Here is a 22396-nt window from a genome sequence, read left to right as displayed (position 1 = left end):
CTGACCCTGGATATTGTGGCTCAAATCAAAAGGTAAACATTTTTCTCTCCATGCTGGCACAGTGGCGACTGGCACGGCGAGAACGGAGCATCCCTTTACCAGGTCAATATTATTAAGTCCAGTCATAATAATGTCTGTTAATGTTATTACATCCTGTGTCACCTCTTGTTTTATTCCTGTGATTTGGCAAGTGGAGACTTTTTTATTGCCTGAGGTGTAACCTCGTTCTTCCTGTGTTTCTTTTAATGCCCGGAGGCATTGCAAGCTGTAGTTCCTTTTTATGCGGTCAGCCAGTTCAATTTATTGACTCTGTCAACACTGTCTTTTTAAAAGTAAATGTGAGATGAAGCCCAGATAATGGTAGTAAATACCACAGTCTTTGATGGCATTTGGCAGACGCTCACCTTATTTTCCTCTCAGAAAAGATAACTGTTCTCTTTTTGAGGTGCCTCGAGGGAATCTCGAGTATGGACAGTTTCACTTTTATTCCAAGGTACATAATAATGGAAATTAGAGTCATGAGATACTTCCACAGGATAAACATGGTTGGTTTATTTAAAAGACAAAGCACAGCCTAAGATTATATGTACACTTAAGAAGTGCAGTGTGACTGTGTCATCTGAGACCTGGATGGTTCACTTCCCCTCAGGCTTGACCATAAGAAGTCAGTGGACGTTGTACTTTATCCAAAGCTTTGTACAGATTTATGGTTTAGTTTGACATTCTCAAAGAGGATCCCTGAAGGTCTGTGTAACTCTTTCCAGGTGAATGATTTGACATTTGGAAGAAATGCCAAAAGGAGGAAAGTGGGCACTCCTTGGGTTGTCCGAGTTTGTGCGTGCTTGTGTGTTGTGGAATTTTAGGGCTTCTCGTTTGAATTCTTCAGCAGATGTATGGTGAAGTACAGCACATTCTCCAGCCACTTTTTTTTTTTTTTTTTTTAAACCTCTCTGGTCTACTGTTCAGTGGGCTCACTATGTCAGAGTGACAAGCCCATCTGAAATGCTGTTATTTGATTTGACAGGAACAGGACTGCTGACAGAGTCAAGAGACTACGCAGTGTCAGTGGAACACAAACAGACTGTAGGATAGATTCACTGTGTGAGGCACTCGCCGTCCCTATGTTCACACTCTCTGATGGCCCTTTTTGACAGCCCTCTCACAAACAAACCAGTCATAGCAGGAAAAAAGAAATGTAGGATCATAAAACATCTTAAAGTCATGAGAAACAGAATTTCCAAGCGTTTATCCTTTTTTGCTGTGCTAACTGTTGGCTAGCATTATTAGAAATACGATACCATACAAATCCCCAGTGAAATTCTTAGTTTTACTGACTTCTAATGGTTTTTCTTCAGTGATAAAACAGTGTACCAAGGTGTGTAAATAAACTTATCACAAATGGGTGTGGTTTATTACATAACTGCAGTGAAGTGCAAAATTAAGCCACTGGATGTCTCTAAAAGCATGTTTTTGGGATGACTCATCCTCCATTAGTGGTTCATCCTTTAATTTGTCCAATCATCTGTGAGTCATCACTCATCACTTACATTATTAGGTTGGCTGTATTAGGTAGGTGGGAAATGTTTTGGCTTGGAGATATCATTGGTAAATGCTTGTGGGGAATCGGTGGTGGTCCTTTACTTGCAGAAATTTCTGTGGTTTTCCAAACACCCCACACCAGTTAAGTCTTCTCTTTTCTTTCTTAATATTAAAATTCACACAGACATTGTTTGCAAAAGTAAAAGATGCTGTAACTGTGTTTCACTGTTCATCACACTGGTCAGCTGAGCAAAATGAAGGGGAGCATTGCTATGCAGGTACATTTCCACAGCTGTCTCTACTTTGTCTGTCAATCAGGAGAGAAATACAAGAGACAAGGTCATCGCGCTTCTCTACAATTTTACACCGTTTCCTAGTCCAATCAATACTCTCCAACATGGCTAAATCAGAGAGGTCTCATTCCCCAGTCACCTAATAATTGGAAGTGGTTAGCTCGGAGGACAGGACACGAGTAACAATGGGGGTCTGCTTCTTGCTTTTTCAATGAATAAAACCTAGACTGGATTGCTTTCCACTAAACGCTCAAACTCAGTGCTGGGAATGTTTTAGGTAAAAATAACACTTTTCCACATCCATTTGTGACATATTAAAAAAAAATTTTTTCTTTAGCTATCAACTTGCCATTATAGCATAGGGCTTCTTTCTTTATCAAAGCACACTGAGCACCCAAAGCCAATAATGCATGAATTAAAACTAAGTATCCCAAATACAGTATCTGTGCATTGTTTCTGATCTCATACAACAGGCCTTCGTAGTAAACGTGTATCAGTAAAAGTAGCTTGATTTTAATAAGCTGAAGTTTTTATGTGATTGGAAATAATGAATTTCTGCACAGAAATGTCCTGGGTATCTTTAACTCTGTACCTGTAAAACATTTTCTTTTCTGTTCTCTCACAGATTTCATTTGATGTTCAGATTTTATTTGATCAAAAATGTTCACAGTTTCCAGATGACTCTTAAAACTGTGAGCCTCAATACTCAGAAGTACTTACATTTTTTTTTTCATAAGATTTGATGTAAGACAGCCTTTCACTCTTCAAAGTAATATTAACTTTTTATTTTGTAGGCTGACATATGTCTCCAGTGATTAGTACTGACTGTCTGATTTTGCATTTGGGGACTGAGGACCTGTTGCAGAGTTCTAAAATCCTAATGTGATTAGCGCTTTATTCATGGGGGGACTATGTGAAAGGTCATCCAGTTTGTTAAAAGCACAGATGGCAATAGCATTCATTTGAAGACAGTGCCATTCTCCAGGTGCTTAATTAGAATTATTAATATATAGTCAGGTTTGAATTAGATACAGGTAATATTGAATTAGGTACAATATGAATAAAAGGTCAAATAAGAAAACATAAAATTGACTTATCAAGAAGAAACAAAACACAGGTTGCTTTGGTGATATTTAATACTGCAAACACACTGATATTAAAGCTTTAAGTACAACTAACGACTCTTGTGACCGTTCTCTCCACCCTCATGCTTCTTGTAATTTCCCATTGTTAGCTCCTGCATTCAAAGATGGATATGCCCATTTATACTATGATTATTATTATCTACATAATAGATAACTGGCCTTGATAATCTGTCTCAGCGCAGTACCTCAGCACCAATTAGATTTTCTTTCTAACTCAAATGAGTGAAACAAGAAAGTTTTCTGTGTTCAAACAAACCTCCTTATTAGGAAATACATTTATTTTGGTAGATAAATGAACACAAACCTTGTATCAGTGCGATTCTATCTTTAAATTACACTTCTGTGAGAGCGTGAGTGCGTGTTCTGCATAATTATGCCCTTAAACAACTTCTGTTCAGAAGTGCAAATGTTGATACTGAGTCTGACTCAATCTCCTCGTCCTTGAAACCACTTAACTTTGCATATTATAATTCTGAACAGCGAAGATGCTCTTTGCACACGATGAAAACTGCTCACCTGACAAACACTGAATGCGCTCGACGTCCAAGGACAGTCCTGTCGTGGTCTTACAGGGCTAATTTCAAATGTTTTCAGCCTCTCAGTTTGGGGCCTTTACTCGCTGGAGAGTGGTGCCATAATATGAGTTAAATTAGAATAATAATTCCTGCTCCCCAAAAGATTCATTATGGCAGCCATTCCTGGAATTATACCAGAAGGAACTAAATCCCTTGGAGTTAATTTCAAATTGTTGTGTCACTTTTCTCAGTGATGCAACTGAGGAGTGCAGCTCAACCAATTATCTGTTGGCTGGTGATTTATTTGGTCACTTCTTTTCTCCTTCCATCTCCATGCTAGCATCCTTCACTCACATTCCCACATTCCCCTCTCCCTACTTTATCATTCTGCTTATCCTATATCCCAGTTCCTCCCGTCTTTCCATCTCTCCTCCACTCTCTGTGTTTGGCCTCTATATCTCTAGAGCAGTAATGGTGCGGTTCACCATGCCGGGACTCAATAATGAAGCTGCTGCCCCAGAAAAGCCATGTTAATGTTGACTCTGGGATCAGATTCTGCTCGAAGACACACAGCAGTGACAAATGAATGTGCCAGATTGAGCCAACCAAGCTCAGTAAACAGCATATATAGATCTGGGGCTTTGACTGAGAACTGGGAGATGAGATATTTTGCCAACAGTTTATGGATATGAGAAAATAGAAATTCAGATTTACTCATCAGGGAATGTTTGAATGAGCTGTTAACATAACTTTAACTTGTAGTAAATAGCTGAAAACTCTAAGCTTTTTGGGAAATGTCCAAGTGGAGTAGTACATTGTGTTAATAAATGGGAGAGTAGAACTGCAGCTCCCTTAAGTATTGGCTCATCCATCTGGTTGTCAACAGCACTGACGAGCTGTCTGACTGCTCCTGCTTTGCCACTGCGCCCTCCCTTGACCTCCTTGATCCGGACTGACAGGCAGAGATGCGCTCTGTTAGTGGAAAGGTGTGTACATCTGTCTGTCTGCTTCTGTGCTTAGCTGCATTTACATCTGAGGATCGGTGTGCCAGCGACCCCGGCTGATGTACATAGGCAGATACGAGGAGTTTCCTGCGTCTGCCATTCCCATGTTTCTCCTGTCAGACTCTGTCTGGAGCCTTCAGAGCAGCCATGCATGTCTTCCCTCCATCACCAACAATAGTCTGTCTGCTATGCCCACCCATATTCCTGTAGCTTAATGTGTAATCCATTTAAGTACCTTCAAACTATGTTAGGCCCATTTGAAATGTTTCTCCTCAGGGAAATCCTAATGTAAAGCACCACTGTGATGCTTTTAAGCAAAAATAAACCCGATTTGGCTGCCAGATACGATCATTAAAGATTTCAAATTTACACAAGCATAGTATGCACTGCTGTCCATTTCCGATTTTTGGATTCTATCCTGTTTAAAGTATATTTCTAAACCAGCTCTTTCTCAAACATCCCTGAACTCTATGTTCAGTTTGGTCCATCCACTGGCTGTAGAACTCCCAACACAGCCCAACACACAGTAACTGTAGACATAATTAAAACAAAGGAAAAAAGGACTTCACTTCTAAAAATGCACTACACTGCTTGTGTAGAAAGCTGAATTGATCTGTTTTTTCAGATGACAAAAAAAAGGCAGCTGTAACACTTGTTAAGTAAATACAGCTTTTCAAGTAAGGATAACAAATTGCCATTAGCCAGAAAACAGTTATTTCGCAACAGCAGTTTGCAAGTGCAGTCTACATGCAGCTTGCAAATGTACCCAAATGACATAGGGAACAAGATCCCCTCTCATAAATAAATAAAAATTTTGTGTGTGTGTGTGTAGCCATATTAACTCACACTTGGTGTCGCTAAGATGTTCTCCCAACTACTGACTGCTTGAATGTTTGAATGTTAGGAGTTTAGGGGTGAGAATCCCATGTAAATTCTTGCCCTGTGGGAAACAGTGCAGTGGAAACTGTGCACGGTGGTAAAAAGAAATGCTCTCTCCACACATGGCCATGTAAAAGCAAGCAAGTTTTCATTAGATTATTTAGTTATAGCTGCAGTGATTTACTCGAGCTTTGCTCCTCAGGCTCACTTTTGGCATTTTGTGTGAGGTGCATGTGAGGTGTTCAGGGCAAATAAATTGGTCAGAAAGTGACCTGAGTTACATACATTGTAAACCGATGGACTTTGTGCATGCACATCACTCACATGTGGTACCACAAGTAAATTAAAAGCCTGTTGTAAAATTTTGAGCACAATGAAAAAAAAAGAAGAAAGAATGGTACTTGCATTAGTGTAAATTTTTTATTTGCTATTTTTTTTTAAATAAACTTGGTCTGTACATTAAAAATAATGTATTTAATGAGAGCTAGTATAGTAAATTTCACTGCATGTACAACATTTGGTGAAGTCCAGTCAGGACAAGCTGAGAGTATCTGCAAATTGGTCATTTTAACACTCTAGTATGTAATAGTTTATAAGTATGAGCACAATTAGCTGATTTCTGATCACCATCTTCTGGTTTAGCAGACTCAGGATCAGTCCACAAAATGACATGAAGTATCCATCTTGGAAAATAAGAAGTTGCTTTCAGTTAGTTTTTTTTTTGTTTGCAGTAGTTGCAGGGCAATGGAACATGAAACCCAGATATGAGATGCTGCTCGTGCTGCAGCACCCACAGCTAGGAAAGCTGCATCCGTCATGCAAAGATCATCCCCACCCTGTCTCTTTGAAGTAATGGCTTGGATCTGCGGAGGCAACATGGCTTCATCCAAACAATTTTTACCCACAGAGAAACACAAGTATGAAAAGGTTATGCTGCCGTAGAGCTACTTATTGAAAAATGCATCAAACTGGCTGTGCATGAAGGATGTGAAATGCTATGAGACCAGGTGTAACGTGGCTAAGTCAATCAATTTTCAATCAGGCCATGCTCCTCAGTCATTCATAATTCTTTTTAGCATGTAAGTGGCTTTTGAATCTTTTCTCACTGGAGGTGTGCTTAACCCATACACCCTTTATGAAGAATGTCAACAAGTGCAGGAGGAATTAATTAAAAGTCATGTGAAGAATGCCGATTTTTCCTGTGAAAAAAATAAAGTTCATTCATCTTTAACTGAATCTGTGTTCCCATTCAATTACAGTTTAAACAAAAGCTCCAGAGAGTTAAAATATCCTTTAACCTGACCATATGAATAATTTATTACTTTCAAGCAAAACCCAAACAACACTTACTGGTACAAAAGATCTGTGATATATTTTCAATTTTAGACTTTGGTTTTTCTGGCTTTTATTTTTGGTTTATATTTATTCAGTTATTTCTCTATTTCTATTACTTAGAGTGAAGCATTAGTCACTTGAGATTGGTGGCCTGGTTTTTAAGGTGAAAGCTGCCAGTTTGTTTAGTATGAAAACTTCTCATGGTTGCTTACCCAAAAGTCTTGATATCTCTTGACATGGCAATTGATGAAGTTTTCCTTACTGGGCTTTCATTGGCACTCTGCCCATTTGGGGGCCAAAATACACCTGTCCAGGCTGTCACTTACTAAAGTTATGACATCATGAGGCCCTTCATAAGGCCCCTCCATTGTTTTGAAGCGAAGGCACATCAATTTTATGGGCTTCAGTGCCCAGCGGATGATTTGTGAGTGCTATTATCCCCTGAAATCGCTCTGGAAAATGGCTGCAGTGTGAAGACAGGAATTGGTGACGGAGGGGGTTGGGATGGGTAGAGGAGCTTGGTTTGGTAGCACAGAAGTAGTTCAGTGGTTGTGTTTGTATCTAGTAACTGCAAGATTTTTATTTTTTTTATAGAGAATAAAAACTACAATTTTTGAGTTTAAACACTAGCTTTTGACATCCAGCAATCGGTAACAAACTCATGGCTGAGAAGAAGAGGACGACATAGAGAGATACAGTGAGTGAGAGAAAGAAAGGGGAAGAGTGACCAATAACCTAATTGCAAAATCAGCATGCAAGCACTTCATGTCTTTTCTTCTTATTGAAGCAGTGCAAACAGGTTTGACTGCCATCCAGCTGACAGTGGAAGTTTTCATTTCCAAGGTTGACTAATTCATTATAAAACCATTTGAGTGCCAGAACTCTGAAATTAATATTTTAAATACTCAGCAGTTTATAGTTCTTAGATTCAAGTTATAACAACAAACTCACCCACCATAGGTATGCAAAATGTATCTCTTTAGGAATTCGCTTCACTGACCATTTAGCACGAGCGGTTCAATTTGTCTGAAGCGTCCTCCATCCTAGCAACAAAATAAGCAGATTGCTGATAAGAAATGCTCATTAATCAGGTCTGTGCAGCAACTGAAGCTGTGTGCCATCTATTTTCCTTTCAAGAGTTTGCTCGCCTTTTCAAAACTCAAAAGTCGTGCGAGAACAAAAAATGCGAATCTGTTTGGAGGAAAGCATCACCACAAGCTTTCATAAAAACCAGCTGCCTGCACACAATACGTGGTCAAACGTTAAGGTTATCAGTGGAGTCCAGAAGTGAAGGAGCCCCTTCACCACTCTGCTTTCCACACCTGCACTAAGGATTTCAGTTCACTGGCAAAGCCCTCTATGACAGCGCAAAGCCATTCTGCTGGACTGAGATAAAACGCAATACTAAAAAGAAAAAAAAAAAAAAGTTAAATAATCAATTCCACAGAAATGCCTGGGTATTAATCTAGAGCAGACCGCAGGATGGTACCTCCCAGGGGATTGCAAGATGATTTGCAGAGGGATTTAGGAGATGATTCACAGCCTGTTAAAATGTTATATACTAACATTTTCTGAAATACATACATTATCATGTTTTGATTCCTCCTTAAATTTGTACAATGATATGCACAATTTTTCTCTGCAAAGAAAGACATTATCCTATTGTCAGACTGAGTGGGCACATGTTTGTTAGGTCAACATCATCAAAAAATGACTCTCTTTAAGGTAATGTAAAGATAAACATCTGACTATTTAGCATTTTGTCTTTCAAAGTCAAATGTGTCACATTAGACGGATATCTTCCCATTTAGTAGAATGAGGGCTGGAGTGTGGATGATCAGCTTACTGTATGTAGCATGTGTCCCACATCCTATTGCACTTATGAGTGTGATTTAGTATAATCCCCCTGACCAGAGGATTGTACTGGGCTCACTAGAGTGAAATAAAACATTGTTACTGTTGTATGAAGTGCAATTCTTTTACAGATGTTCACATAATATAATGAAAAATTCTGGGTTTATATTTTCCTGCCTGTTGTTGAAAAGACGATGTTGGCTAAAACTTCAGGGCATTAAAAGCGTTGGTACATTTCACACCTCATAATAAGTTTTCTTATTTACACTGTACAATAATAAGCATGGTACATTAATATTTAAATAAATGATGTTGAAAATTTAATGAACCACCAATCTCAGTAGTATTTTTTGTTTGTTTGTTTTTGTCTTTTCCTTCTATGTTATCTTTACATTTACAGTTCTCAAAAAAAAGGAACACTTTGAAAATGCATCAGATCTCAGTGGGGGTTAAAGAGATCATGCTGGATATTCATACCAATATGGACTGGGTAATGTGTTAGGAATGAAAGGATGCCATATTGCTTGATGGAAATGAAAATTGTCAACCTAAAGAGGGCTGAATTCAAAGACACCCCCAAAATCAAAGTGATAAAATGATGTCAGGCTAATCAGTTTTGCCCAAATTTTATTGGAGCAACTTTAAAGGGTACTCAGTAGATGGTAAGGACCCCCATGTGCTTGCATACATGCCTGACAATGTTGGGGCATGCTCCTAATGAGACGAAGGATGGTGTCCTGGGGGATCTCTTCCCAGATCTGGACCAGGGCATCACTGAGCTCCTGGACAGTCTGAGGTGCAACCTGGCAGCACTGGATGGACCAAAACATAATGTCCCAGCCATCAGCTTTCAGGCCCCTCTTCTGTGGAACCAGCTTCCAGCTTGGATTCGGGAGACATACACCCTCTCTATTTTTAAGATTAGGCTTAAAACTTTCCTTTTTGATAAAGCTTATAGTTAGGGCTGGATCAGGTGACCCTGAACCATTCCTTAGTTATGCTGCTATAGGCCTAGGCTGCTGGGGGGGTTCCCACAATAGACTGTTTCTTTTCATTCACCTTATTTACTTTGTTTATACTCCACTCTGCATTTATTCATTAATTGTTATTAATCTCTGGCTCTCTTCCACAGCATGTCTTTTCTCTCCCCTCAGCCCAACCGGTCGTGGCAGATGACTGCCCCTCCCTGAGCCTGGTTCTGCTGGAGGTTTCTTCCTGTTAAAAGGGAGTTTTTCCTTTCCACTGTCGCCAAGTGCTGCTCATAGGGGGTCGTTTTTGACTGTTGAGTTTTCTCTGTATTATTGTAGGGTCTTTACTCGCAATACAAAGCGCCTTGAGGTGACTGTTTGTTGTGATTTGGCGCTATATAAATAAAATTGAATTGAATTGACTCATTGCACCAGCATAGGGTCTGACAATGGGTCCAAGGATTTCATCACAATACCTAATGGCAGTCAGGGTGCCGTTGCCTAGCCTGTAGAGGTCTGTGTGTCCCTTCATGGTAATGCTTCCCTGGACCATCACTGACCCACCACCAAATCAGTGATGGTAAGCAGCATTACAGGCAGCATTACAGCATAACATTTCCCATGACTTGGACAGAGCACCATTGTGGTGCACCTACCAATTCTGGTATTCTATGACAAATGCCAATTGGGCTTCATGGTGCCAGGCAGTGAGGGCCCAATAGAGGACACTGGGCACTTAGGCCACCTTCATGAAGTCTGTTTCTGATTGTTTGGTCAGAAACATTCACACGAGTGGCATGCTGAAGGTAATTTTGTAGGGCTCTGGCAGTGTGCATCCTGTTCTTCCTTGCACAAAAGTGCAGATGTTAGTCCTGTCCATGGGTGAAGGACCTTCTATGGCCCTGTCCAGCTCTCCTAGAGTAACTGCAGAATCTCCTCCATGCTCTTGAGACTGTGCTGGGAGGCACAGCAAACCTTCTGGCAATGGCATGTATTGATGTGTCATCCCAGAGGAGCTGACTACCTGTCCAACCTCTGTAGGGTCCAGGTATCCCAACTCACAACTATTTACTGTCATCTTACTTTCACAGATTACTACTTTTGAGTAAGATGTCAGAAGTTGCTTCCATGTGGAAGTGTTGGAGAAGGGAATAGTGAAGTTATTAGCAAATGCTGATAAGGTTGGTTAGTGAGGGAGAATTTACAATATGGAGTGTATGATTGCATAGCACAAACACTGATATCTAGTAAGTAGTGGTACTGAAAGTAAAAAGCAGCCTGGAGCCAGGCTCAAGTGGCTCTCAAGAAGGGCATTTGTTTTAAACCACATGTGAGGTGGTGGGTTGATAGTCACTCTGTGTTACAGTCCAATGCAGTCAGTGCAGCAGAGGAAAATAGTGACTGTGCAATTTAGAGAAGAAACAGAGAGGAACCATATTTTTATGTATGGCATAAATGCTGGTGTGGTACTACATAAACCCTACTTCAGAGTGTGAGATATGGGTTATTGGCATTTCCATGTGTTTAAGCTTTCACTATAACCTCGGTTTTACTGTATGAGAGATAGCAATAACTTGTAGTGACCCTCTGTGCTTCACTGTGAAACAGCAAAAGTTCTACCAGCTGTCGTTTGAAAAGCTGGAAAGAAATATCTGCAACATCTAATACAAATAAATGATAAGGGATTTAAAGGCTCGGTTTGAAAAGCTGCTGATACCACACGAAGGTAATACTTCTTTAAAAGTGTTACTTGTAATCCACCAATAGGATTATGGTGATCAAGAGCGTTATAAATGTATCATACAGCTCTTCTAAACCAGCATGTGGGAAAGGATGTCTAAAAACGCAAAAAAGAAATGACAAATTAAATCCATATGCATGAGCCCTTAACATAATTTTGTGAGACAGCAAATAATTTCTGTCTGCTATATCTGCTTAACCCATATTTCCACAGAACTGTTCCGAGCTCCTTGACGTCTTACTGTATAAAAGGAATATATAATTTAAATGACTCTGGCACAAAAGGTTGTGCATCATGCGCTACTTTGCTTATATGTTGAAAAGAATCCATGGCAGGTTCTCACAGTGCTGCAGTCATATAAAGGTAGATTTAGAGATACGTGAGTAAAACCCCAGTGACGCTGCATGCAGGGTTTATTTAGTTACCTTCCAGATTACTGTTAAATAACAGCAAAGTGAAATTCCATCTTATCTCCTTGGATGTGATCTCCACCTCTTATTCTCTCCGTAGTCGGGTAACCCTTGCTCCGTTCTCTATGAGGTCTCGCCCTGAACTTTTAAGTCCAAATCTTTTTCATCCTTTTGTAAAATTCTGATCCTGGCCAAGAAAGTGGATTCAACTGAAGAGAGGATGAATGGTGTAAAAGCACATTTTTCAACAGCAAGGACTGATAGAATGGATTTCTGTAAATACACAGGTAGCGTTTTATCAAAGGGGCAAAGGCTAAATTGGATTGCTTATCATTCATGTTGAAAGAAAAATTGAATAAACCTATATTGTTTTTCTTGTTGTACTATCATCTTAAATCTCTGTACAGTAGTGTTTAAATTTATATATGAGAGGCCATGTTCACAAACTAATTTCAGACAAACTTTTCCATCTGCAGATTTTGATCTAATCTTTCCCTTTTGCTCACAGCCTGAGAGGTAGAGAACAAACACATTTTTGTTATTTGCTATATTAGCTGCTCCATTTTTCTCTCAGTGAAACCCTACCACAGCAAACAAGTATTTTTTATTTTTTTTTTTTTTAACTCAGACAGGTAGTATAACACCTGGAAGGAAAAAGAAAAAAATCCGACCTCGCATTGGGAGGTTATTGGCACCAACATCAAAGACACTTCTGAGTGATTCCCATTTTAGGAGGGTTGCAGTCTTTTGAAAACCAGCAGCAGTTCCAAGTGCAGGTAACTCTTAAACCCATTTACACAACATCAGTACCTGTACATACAGTAGATCATCATTTAAATATGATAAACATTACAATTTGTTATAAGAATGCACAGACATATATCATTATTCCTACCAGTTGTCTAAGGTGTTTTCTTTTTCACCCTTCATTTATTAAAGTATTGCGAAAATGGAGTGAGACAGTTGTCTTGACTTTGAATCACCATGACAGTTAGACGGGGTTTCTGAGTGGAGCCAAAGTGACAGGTTTGTCCAATGATGCGGCGTTCAATGTTTTGATGTCTCAAAATGTGATGGTACCAGTTCAGCCTTTAAGCACAAACCTCAATTTGTACTGGGTCTCTGTGAAGAGCAGTGCAAGCATCAAGTGATGGAGATGACATAGTCATAGCTGTAGAGCATCAGAATTTCTTGAGGTTAAACAACAATGAGCAACATGTCCAAAAAGATACTTTCAGCAAGAGCTGAGAGTATTGCCCTACACTCTGGAAAGCAGAAAATGTGACTCTAAACTCCAAGAAGAAGGAAAGTTGGAATAACAGGGTAACAACAGTGGAAACCTGTGAAGGCTGCTTACTTATTTAAGAATTGTGACTAAAATTTTTACATTTTTTGTTACTTAAAAGCATATACCTCAAGAACGCTTGTGAAACAGATTCTGGAGGATGCAGTCGCCCAGGCAGTTACTTATTGTAGCTCTGAAGTAGAAGCATTAAATCCAAGAGAAAATGGAAATTCAAGGAAAGATGTAATCTTTGCTAAGACAGTTTTGCCTAGACACACTTAAGCTTGTTTTGACATCAGCGAGCTTTTGAACATTAGCTGATGCTTCTGAAATTAATATCACTCCCCAGAAATAGTGGCTTCTTCTCTCATGCTGATCCTATTCCAAGCTTTTAAAAATCTTCCGGATTGTTTCTCTCATGCCTTCATGAAAGAATTCAGTTTATGGTTTATTTCATTTTATTATTTTTTTTCTTAAAGGTTATTCCTGTACGTGTGTCAGTAGGGTAAAGTTTAGACTAATGTATTGTTGAATATTGTTGGGAATGATACAAAAGTAGAAGTGAAACTTCTGCTCAGCTGTATATGTGTGTATTTTGTTGGCTAAAAGATGCCAGTCTATTGAGAAACCAGCAGAATCGTTTATTTATTTATTGTTTTTTTTTGTTTGCTTGTTTGTTTTGGTGGAAAGATTAATCCACTATAGGAAACACTTCACTTTCAACATTTAAAGGCACTCTGGGTTTGAATAAAAAAACAACATACTGCAACATACTCCATATATTGCAGCATATTTTACATCTGCTGAAGCTTAAGGGCTGCGTAAAAACAATGTTTTTTTTCTTCTATTCAACGTCACTCAAACATTATTTAATCATTTTTCAGGGGTTTACTTACACCAGTTAACCCCAAGCTCCTCTTGCTCATATTTCCTTAGGCAAGACACAAGTTACCGTCAATGGCAGTTCTTTGTATCATAGATTTCATATAAAAATGGACATATCCTTGAAGCCAGTGCAGTAGTTTAAAATTATTACCAGTAAAGTCCTTTGGTTGTAAAAAGAACTCCAGATGTATTGAAGTCTATGGGGAACCTTTCAGTTTCCTTGACCTGACCTCAGTAAAAGCATGCCCTTATGAGTTTGTGGTCTCAATCACTTCTTTCAGGTCTTATTGAATACAACACAATTGTTTGTAAAGTGTGGTTCCCACTTAAGTCAAGGAGGAGGATAAAGCAGTGGATACTTTACACCTGCTGTGTGAGTGACAAGTCACTACGAGTGTACAAGCATGCAGGGTTGCTCAGTTTCTTAGTCAGATCCACCCCTCGCTCAGTTGGCATCAAAACACCAAGAGGGTGACAGTGGAAAAAACACTCAGGACAGTACTTCACAGACCAATGGGTGACATCACATGGGCTGCATCCATCATTTAGATGCAATCTATACATTTGTTTGTTAAGCTAGAAAGTCCATTTCCAGGTCCCCATTAAAATAACATATCAAGATCTGTGTGATTTTGTTTCTTAAACACATCACAATTTTCAGTGATCATTTTTTTAATTTACAGTCTGTCATACTTAATACTTAATGGGTTTCAGTGCTTGACTACATATGTGCCTAAATGAACTACGGAACACAGATACAACTGGGTGATTGGTACAGATGACACTGAAGCAAGACAGACACTGATTCCAAAATCCCATGTGCAACTAATCGGAAAAAAAAAAAAAGTCATTCGGTGATTGATCTAATTAGTGCTGTTAGCTTTGAATTGGACAGTCAGGACATACTATAGAGGGAACGCATGAGAGGAAGGCAGCCGACAGTGCAAATAGCTAAGCAAACGCCGTGGTCTAATACCATAGCCTTTTGCCCTGAGGTTAAACAGATCCACTAATCTTTCTCTTTGTTTGGTTTGGGTTTTGCACTCATCCAAGCAACACCCAGAGCAATGGGTGTGCTACACACTCATTGCTCTGCTGTCTTTCAAGCTGAAGGATTTGGCTCAACATGCAGGTGCAAAAATATCCACCTACTGATAGTAAGATTGATGTCTGCATTAGTCAAGATACAGTAAGATACTTGTTATTTGGATGTCCTGATCAACCACAGGAAAACATTTACCAGCTGGGCAAGCCTGTTGATCCATTATGTATACTGGAAGCATACATCTCTGATATTCTAAAGAAATAAAAAGGTATTGGAAGATTGATGCATTGATGTGTAAACAAGCTGACAGCCAGCCTTTCAGACAGTTACGTAATCAAGACTTTTTATCCAGACACATGGCCCCCAACTGGGATGTTAGCTGAGAGCAGATAATGAAGAGCCGGTGTAGATGTCCACTGAGATCTATGACCGCGTTTACACTTATAGACGCAGCCTCTCATTCCTTTCTAACATAATGCTGATGTTGCAGGAAAGCAGCAGCCCACACTTGAAGGAGGGCCCTGGCAGTTTCAGTCAGGGGACGCCAAGTACTAGGAAACTGCATTATAGACCTTCCCTTCTGAGTATTTAAAAATGGAAACACTGGAAGGCTTGTTTTATTGCTTATGCTTTCGATGAGATCTCTCAAAAGCGCTTCCGACAGTTCATAGCAGTGTGAACATGTTTTTGTTAGAAAATGCCCTCTTAAGGGGAATCTTGTGGAGATGCAGATGTCACTGGACATAAAACAGCAATTTCAGGAAGGGGTATTGTGAGGTGATGCTGTGATATGAATGGTTTAATCTCTGTAGATATCAAGTGTAGCTTAGTATCCACCAGTCTTCATTTCCTTTAATGTGCATGCCATTTCTTTCTGTGTACATTTATGTATTTAGGCCAATTTTATTATATTTTTATGTCCATATGACCCACAGTGAGCTATATTCATAATAGTGCAAGGCCAAGACCATGGTCAGACCCAGTCTTGGGGAAATCTTTTCCTTATGATGGTTCTGAGTTAAAAAATACAGAATTGCCTAAGTGGTAATAAGATGTAGGTGAATTTGGACTGCTGAGAAAAAAGGTGCTTCCTTTCTTATCTCCTTTAACAGAGAATACACAGGACTATCCATAAGAAAAGGAATGGTGATAATGCTGCCTCACAATTAAAGTAATGCACCATCTGACAGTCCACGAAAACAAACGGTCAACATGACTGACAAAGGATGCAGATCTTTATGTAAACTATAGATCCATTTCCATCTTATGGTATAACTTGCTAAGATGCTTATACAACCAAACTGTCAATACTATCTTAAACCTGCAGGTTAGCTGTGATTAGTAAAACCAGCTTGTCAACTTTTTTTATAACACAGGTTTGGAAGTGTTTTATGTGTGTATAAAGATTGCTATATCAAAATGATCAAAGTAAAGTTAAGGTTATATTGTGTGTCAACTCTGCTTTAGTTATATCCTCATTTTGAGCCTTCCTTTATTACCAGCCTTTAGGATTATCATTAATTAATTTGACTTCAGTCACAGATACTGAAAGCTTTAATAAAGGCAAAGGTTTAATTGCATCATCAGGAAGAGAATATATCAGTGGCCAAGAATATGAGCAACCCCTCTCATTTTACTGTTGCATCTGGTAACTGGTATTCCTCATTTCCCCTATTCCAGCATTGGCAATATAGCAATATTTTATTATCTGGTTTTCCAGGTATATATAGCTTCCATGAAACAACATATAAAAAAATGCACAGGACAAATATCCAAGATGTGCCTTTTGTTGTCCATCTTCAAAACATTGTTTGCATTACATTGCAGCTCCACATCAGCATCTGCCATTATATAATTAAGTTGATCAGTGTGGCATGATTTTCATAGATGATTTTTTCCTAAATCCTTATTCTTTAAATCTTTCATTGACCTCATGAAGTTTTCCACTGAGGTCAGAATTTTCTTTTTTAGGAAAAGCAATCCATCCATCCATCCATCCATCCATCCATCCATCCATCAGTTGTGGGGGCTGTACTGTAGCATATCCAAGCTGATATTAAGTGAGATGCACTCGCATTCACACCGAGGGCCAAATGAAAATCACCAGTTGTCCTTGGACTGTGGATTACCCCGAGAGAACACACAACCATAGAAAGGCCCAGAACCATCTTGCTTTGAGGTGACAGTACTAAGCACTGTATTACTGTGCTGCCCAGGAAAATACTTTTTTTTTTTTTTATCTATTCAACCACACCCCATGAACACTAAGAACCTTAAAATATGTCCCAGTCTCAGTTCTGGTAGCTGTGCAACATGAGAAAATTTAGACATAAGTCACAGTGAAAATGTCTATTGTGAGTTGCAGTAGATTTGTTTAGTTTGTGGACAGGCTCTCTAGCAGCAGCAGCTGACCTGTTCTGCTGCTGGCTCTGAGGTTTACTGCTGTTTAGAGATTTAGCCAAACGCATTCTACAATATATAAGCAGATGTTACATGAGCTATAATGGCTACTCTCCAGCCCCTAGCCAGTATAGAGCTAGTATGAAAGTGCAATTTGGCAAGCGTTTGCAAAGAACATCATCTGCTTAAATTTAGATTGATGAGTCCTACAAAAGTCCTTCTAGGAGCAAATCCTGTTACTCAGCTGTACTGAAACACATCTGGACACTTATTTGGGGCGGTATTTTGAAGCATTATTTAAATGAACTTTTATTTCATTTTAGTGGTCAAAACTTGCGTGCGTGCGCACTCACACACACACACACACCACAGTCTGCCCTTCAATAGTACAACAGAGTCCATCACTAAGATTATTTATCAATTTGTTGTGAAAAGCAATTTCTCTATATGAAGTGAGGAAATAACTTTGACAAGACATCATGTACAGATTCACAGATTCATCATTCATTATTACACGTCATCTTTAACTCACTCCAAAAGTTTGTTTGTGTTAGGGCTGCAAAGAAAAGTGATATTTTTTCTTTATTAAATTTTCTTTATTGATTGATCTATTTAAAAAAAAAATAAAAAATTTCCTGCATCCAAAAGTGGTTATCATTTTAAATGTTTTGATTTATTAAACCATGAATCTAGCACTCAAATATATTCAGTTAAGTATGTCATAAAGAAAAGACAAAGACAAACTGAATTCAGAGAAAAATTAGGCTTCAAAAGTGACTTTATTAATCAATGATTAAAATAACAGTGATTTTTTTTAATGCAACTACAGTACACCATTAACAATTTGTGTTTTTAAACATTTCCCCCTCAGACCTTTTTGACCGCTAAAAGTGCAACAGATCAATGCTGTTATGGTTTGGTCCTCAAGATGTTTGTCAGTCCCAAAGATGGCTGTATCTGCTGCCTGTCACATGCAATTCTGCTGACAACTGCTGGCAGCAAGAAACAGGGAAAAACACTGGTGTCAACAATGACCAATTTCAAATATCCAATCTCCCAAAAATCTATTCAGCCGGTGATGGATGAAGAAAATTCATTTAGTATGTTTGCAAGACACGGTGTTTTGGTAAGTGATGCTGAATGTAAACTAGAAGGAAAGAAAAAACAACACAAAACACAGATTACCTTGAAACATTTATAAGGTTGTTGTTTTGTTCTCAAACATCCTGTGGTTCATCCTGTGAATTTATATTCTCTGTGTCCAGTAACTGGTATCATTAGAAAATTAGCTTCAAATGTCCCCTAAGAAGCATATTGATCATTTTTATAATTGCTACATTTAACCTTCATCTTAACAAGTTAGAAGTCCTCTGAACATCAGCCTAAAACAGACAAATTCCTATAAAAAGCAAATCACAAACACTTACCAATGGAAAGTAGAACTGTAACTACTTTTTGGTTATATGCAACATTAAAACTACTGACAGGTGAAGTAACACCAGTAGTTTTAAAACCCTTAGCATTCATCTTGATGTTATTTATGCTGGTTTTAAGTGTCAAAGTAATGTTGGAGACTGAGCACATTCCCCTCATAACACATGCAGCTACACAAAAACTACAGAGGAACAACATGGGGAACACAAAGAGCCCACGGTCTTGGCTTCGTGTGATTCTTTTCTTTTCACTTGCTCTCTACAAGATTGTGTTTTGGTTTAAAATATGCCCCCTTCCAACATTAATCCTGCGTATAGAAAAGTGCATTTGTGGCAAGCAGTACTTGGGAGTTACTACTGTCGTGGCACTGACACCAAAAGGACATCTAATGCATATCTGGCAATAAAATCAGGTTGACAGTATCCAAAGGACCCACTGCCACTATCACAGTGACAGCAAATGACACCCCTGCGAAGTCCTATCCATACGGCAATGGGTCAAAGCTCTTTGAAGGTATGAGGGGTATCTATGCAACAGTGTTGATGTGATGGGCTGGTGTATCTAGGAGATACATTTCAAGAATAGGTACTACTGTCTTGATGTTTTAGAAGGGCAATCAGGTGTAAATGTGATTGGTAGACAGCTCAACCGCCTTTTGTAATTTGTTTCCTGGTGGTACCTGTATGCATAAAGAATACAATTAGATTGTCCACACAATGACTGGAATAAATTTGTTAAGTATGAAGATTCCAACCACAAAATGTAAGGTTTGTGAAATTTGTGCAGCTATAGAAGATTTGAAAAAGAATCCTGGCTACCCGAACTGACTCGCTGACCAGCTTTTTCTGGCAGAAAATAGAATAATTCTTTCCTAAATCTTTGCGGGGCTTAGACAAGTGTCAGGTTGTTACAGTCCATCCAGTGCCAAAGCAAGTCAGGAAATGTGCTCCTTACCAAATGTTTAGTTCTCCACAGTGATGACAGTCTGCTAGACAGGTTGGTCACTCTATTAAATCAGAGTCCCCCCCCTAGAGAATGAAGTAATTCATGTGAGATTAAGGCGATTGAGTGTGGGTAAAGACAGCTTTCTGGGTCATACTACACCCAGGGAGAACCTACATTGCATTTTTATAACCTTGATGGCCCTTTTTTCTGTCATATAGAGTAAGTAAGTCCAGAGTCATTCCACAGCCAGCCAATCTCAAGTATATCTCAGCTCTATATGATTGGCCTGACTTGGGTGCCTGTGACTCAGGAGGTAGAGCAGGTCATCAACTAATCAGAAGGTTGATGGTTTAATCCCTGGCTGCTCCGGTCTGCATGACAATGTAACCTTGGGCAAGATACTGAACCCCAAGTTGCTCCTGATGTATTCATGGTAGTGTGATTTTGTGTGTGAATGTTAGAAAGAATTTAGATGTAGCAAGCCCTTGTCTGAATAAAGTGCTTTGAGTGCTAATGCGGAGTAGAAAAGCGCCATATAAGAACCAGTCCATTTAGCATTTAGCTTTACAGGAAAATTATTCAGAATTCTCAGATTTGATGATGAAGAATTTAAATGGCTGTTGGCCAGGAAGAGTGCAGTCCCCATCCACAGCTACCTATTAGATATTTAAAACCTTTATCATCTGACAGCTTTGTGAATAATTTCCATCATGTCATAATTCAGCAGAATTGCTAGCAGCTTTCAAATCATTTTCTTATATGATTAGAGAACTCTGAAGCACACTTAAGTTTATGCAATGTCTGATCAGCCTAACGGCTTTTCCTATTAGCATAATAAATGAGTTAGAGCACCAGAGACAGTGATCACTGGGCAGATTTTAACCATGGGGAAATGGTTTGGCCAATGTATTGTCTATTTGACCTTTTGTTTTAAAAGTGTGTGTGTGCGCGTGTGTGTGTGTGTGTGGGGGGGGGGGGGGGGGGGTGTTCTAGGATTTCTCTGCCATCTCGTGTTTTGTGATTAGTTATAACATGAATGACACGGTGCAGACAGTAATGTGTGCATGCAGCGATGTCTCATAAACACAAGTTATCGTGACACTACATCTTTTCAGCAACACAGACTCAGCTTAGTGTACTAAACACTGTGGCCTCGGGGCTCAGGGTTTATCCTATTATCACCTGCTCCTGTCTTCCCTTCCCCTGGCTTCTTTAGCTAAGGTTATTTTTCTGCCACAGTTCAAAGGAGTTATTTTATTTAATTATTTATTTTCACATTTTTATCTTCCATTATGCTAAAGACACAAGCAGCAGCTGGTTAAGAGTTATTTTCATTAAGTGCACAAGGCTTGGTTAGAGAGATTTTGAAACGTCTTTGAGGAGTTATGTATAAATTGTCATTTAAACATGAGGTGTGCCTTTTAGTGGCCATATGGGTGAGAGTGCTTCAGCACTCTGGGGTAATGGTCTCAAAGGGCTGTGTCTCCCACAGAGGGTGGGAACATATAGAGAACTCAGGCCACAGTCATTTGCATCAGGAGCGGTCAGAATCACCATCATTTTCTGTGGTTCTCATGCCGGACATGTACATTATGGATAATGGGTATTATAGGTCTGCTGGGACTGAATACTGTATAACTTACAAAGTGGTCTATGATACTTTTCTGCCCTTGAAACAGCACCACTGTCTTAGGACAGTGTTGAAGAAGTCCTGGCAAGCAGCTAACAGAAGACACAGTAAGAAGGGTTCTTGCATTTTAATGGCACACAAAAATACAACCTCTGCCAGTACATTTGTAATGTGCCTTACAGCCACAAATTAACAAAAAATGTCACATTCAAAAATTATTTAGCCCAGATGAAAAAACTCTATTATGGAACTAAGTCATAGATTTTGACCACCCAGCTACACTTCATTCAGGTTTTCGATTCTAATAAAATAGTTACAATTAACAAGTTTTATATCAGCACTGGCCTTCACTCCAAAACGAAGACAGAAATGCCTGCAGCAGTCCCGCCCCCACGTGTGTGTGCATGTGCTCAGCTGAGAGGTAGTGTCCTGCCGAGAAGCTAGCATAGTTGTTGATTGCACAGACGGGACACTCTCATCAGAATGGCTATTTTGGAAGATACGGGTGAAGCAATATGATGATTGTGCCCCTGATAGCATTAAGTCCACTGAAATCACTGCATTTTTTTTAGACTTATCTCAGAGATTCCTCATGAATATTCACTAAAAGAAACAATGTCAGTTCAACAAGCCTATGGAAAAGGAATACAGAAACATATTACAGAGCAGTATCAATCAAGAAGGTGAAACATTTTTGAACTGTATTGTATGTGCTCTGTAAAGATGGAAGAAGTTCCAAAACATTGCTATGTATGGCCATCGATCAGTTTTGGAGAATCACCCAATGCCTGCGTTCTGTCTGGAGTTGGAAGGGTTTCCATTGCTCATTCTGTTTCATCTTTGTTTTTGTACAGTGGCCATGGCTATTAACCATGAAGCTGGAGCCTGATCAGCCAGTCTCTTCCAGTCCAACCAAGCGTCTCTGGTGCTACACTAAACGGACACTCAGAATATGTCAACCAAGCACGAGAAAGCCCAACAGACTGCTTAACACTTGCCGTAAGTACGGATGCACTCTGACTCTGCAGTGATAGAGAGTTCACTTATTACTCAGACCAAGTCAAACCCCAGAAGAGATTAACTCATGCT

The 22396-nt window shown here is 39.2% G+C and overlaps 1 protein-coding gene across 1 annotated transcript in view; it reads left to right on the top strand.

Moving 5' to 3' along the window:
• chrm2a (cholinergic receptor, muscarinic 2a) overlaps positions 1–22396 on the top strand; it is a 74411-nt gene that overhangs the window by 9064 nt on the left and 42951 nt on the right. Inside the window, exon 3 of the mRNA XM_030720435.1 lies at positions 22162–22306. The gene's annotated coding sequence lies outside the window, so the exon portion shown is untranslated. The remainder of the gene's footprint in view (positions 1–22161; positions 22307–22396) is intronic.

Source organism: Archocentrus centrarchus, chromosome 23 (assembly GCF_007364275.1).
Source record: "Archocentrus centrarchus isolate MPI-CPG fArcCen1 chromosome 23, fArcCen1, whole genome shotgun sequence".
NCBI classification, from domain to species: Eukaryota; Metazoa; Chordata; class Actinopteri; order Cichliformes; family Cichlidae; genus Archocentrus; species Archocentrus centrarchus.
The sequence above is the reverse complement of the archived record's forward strand: the minus strand, read 5'-3'. Positions and strand labels throughout refer to the sequence as shown.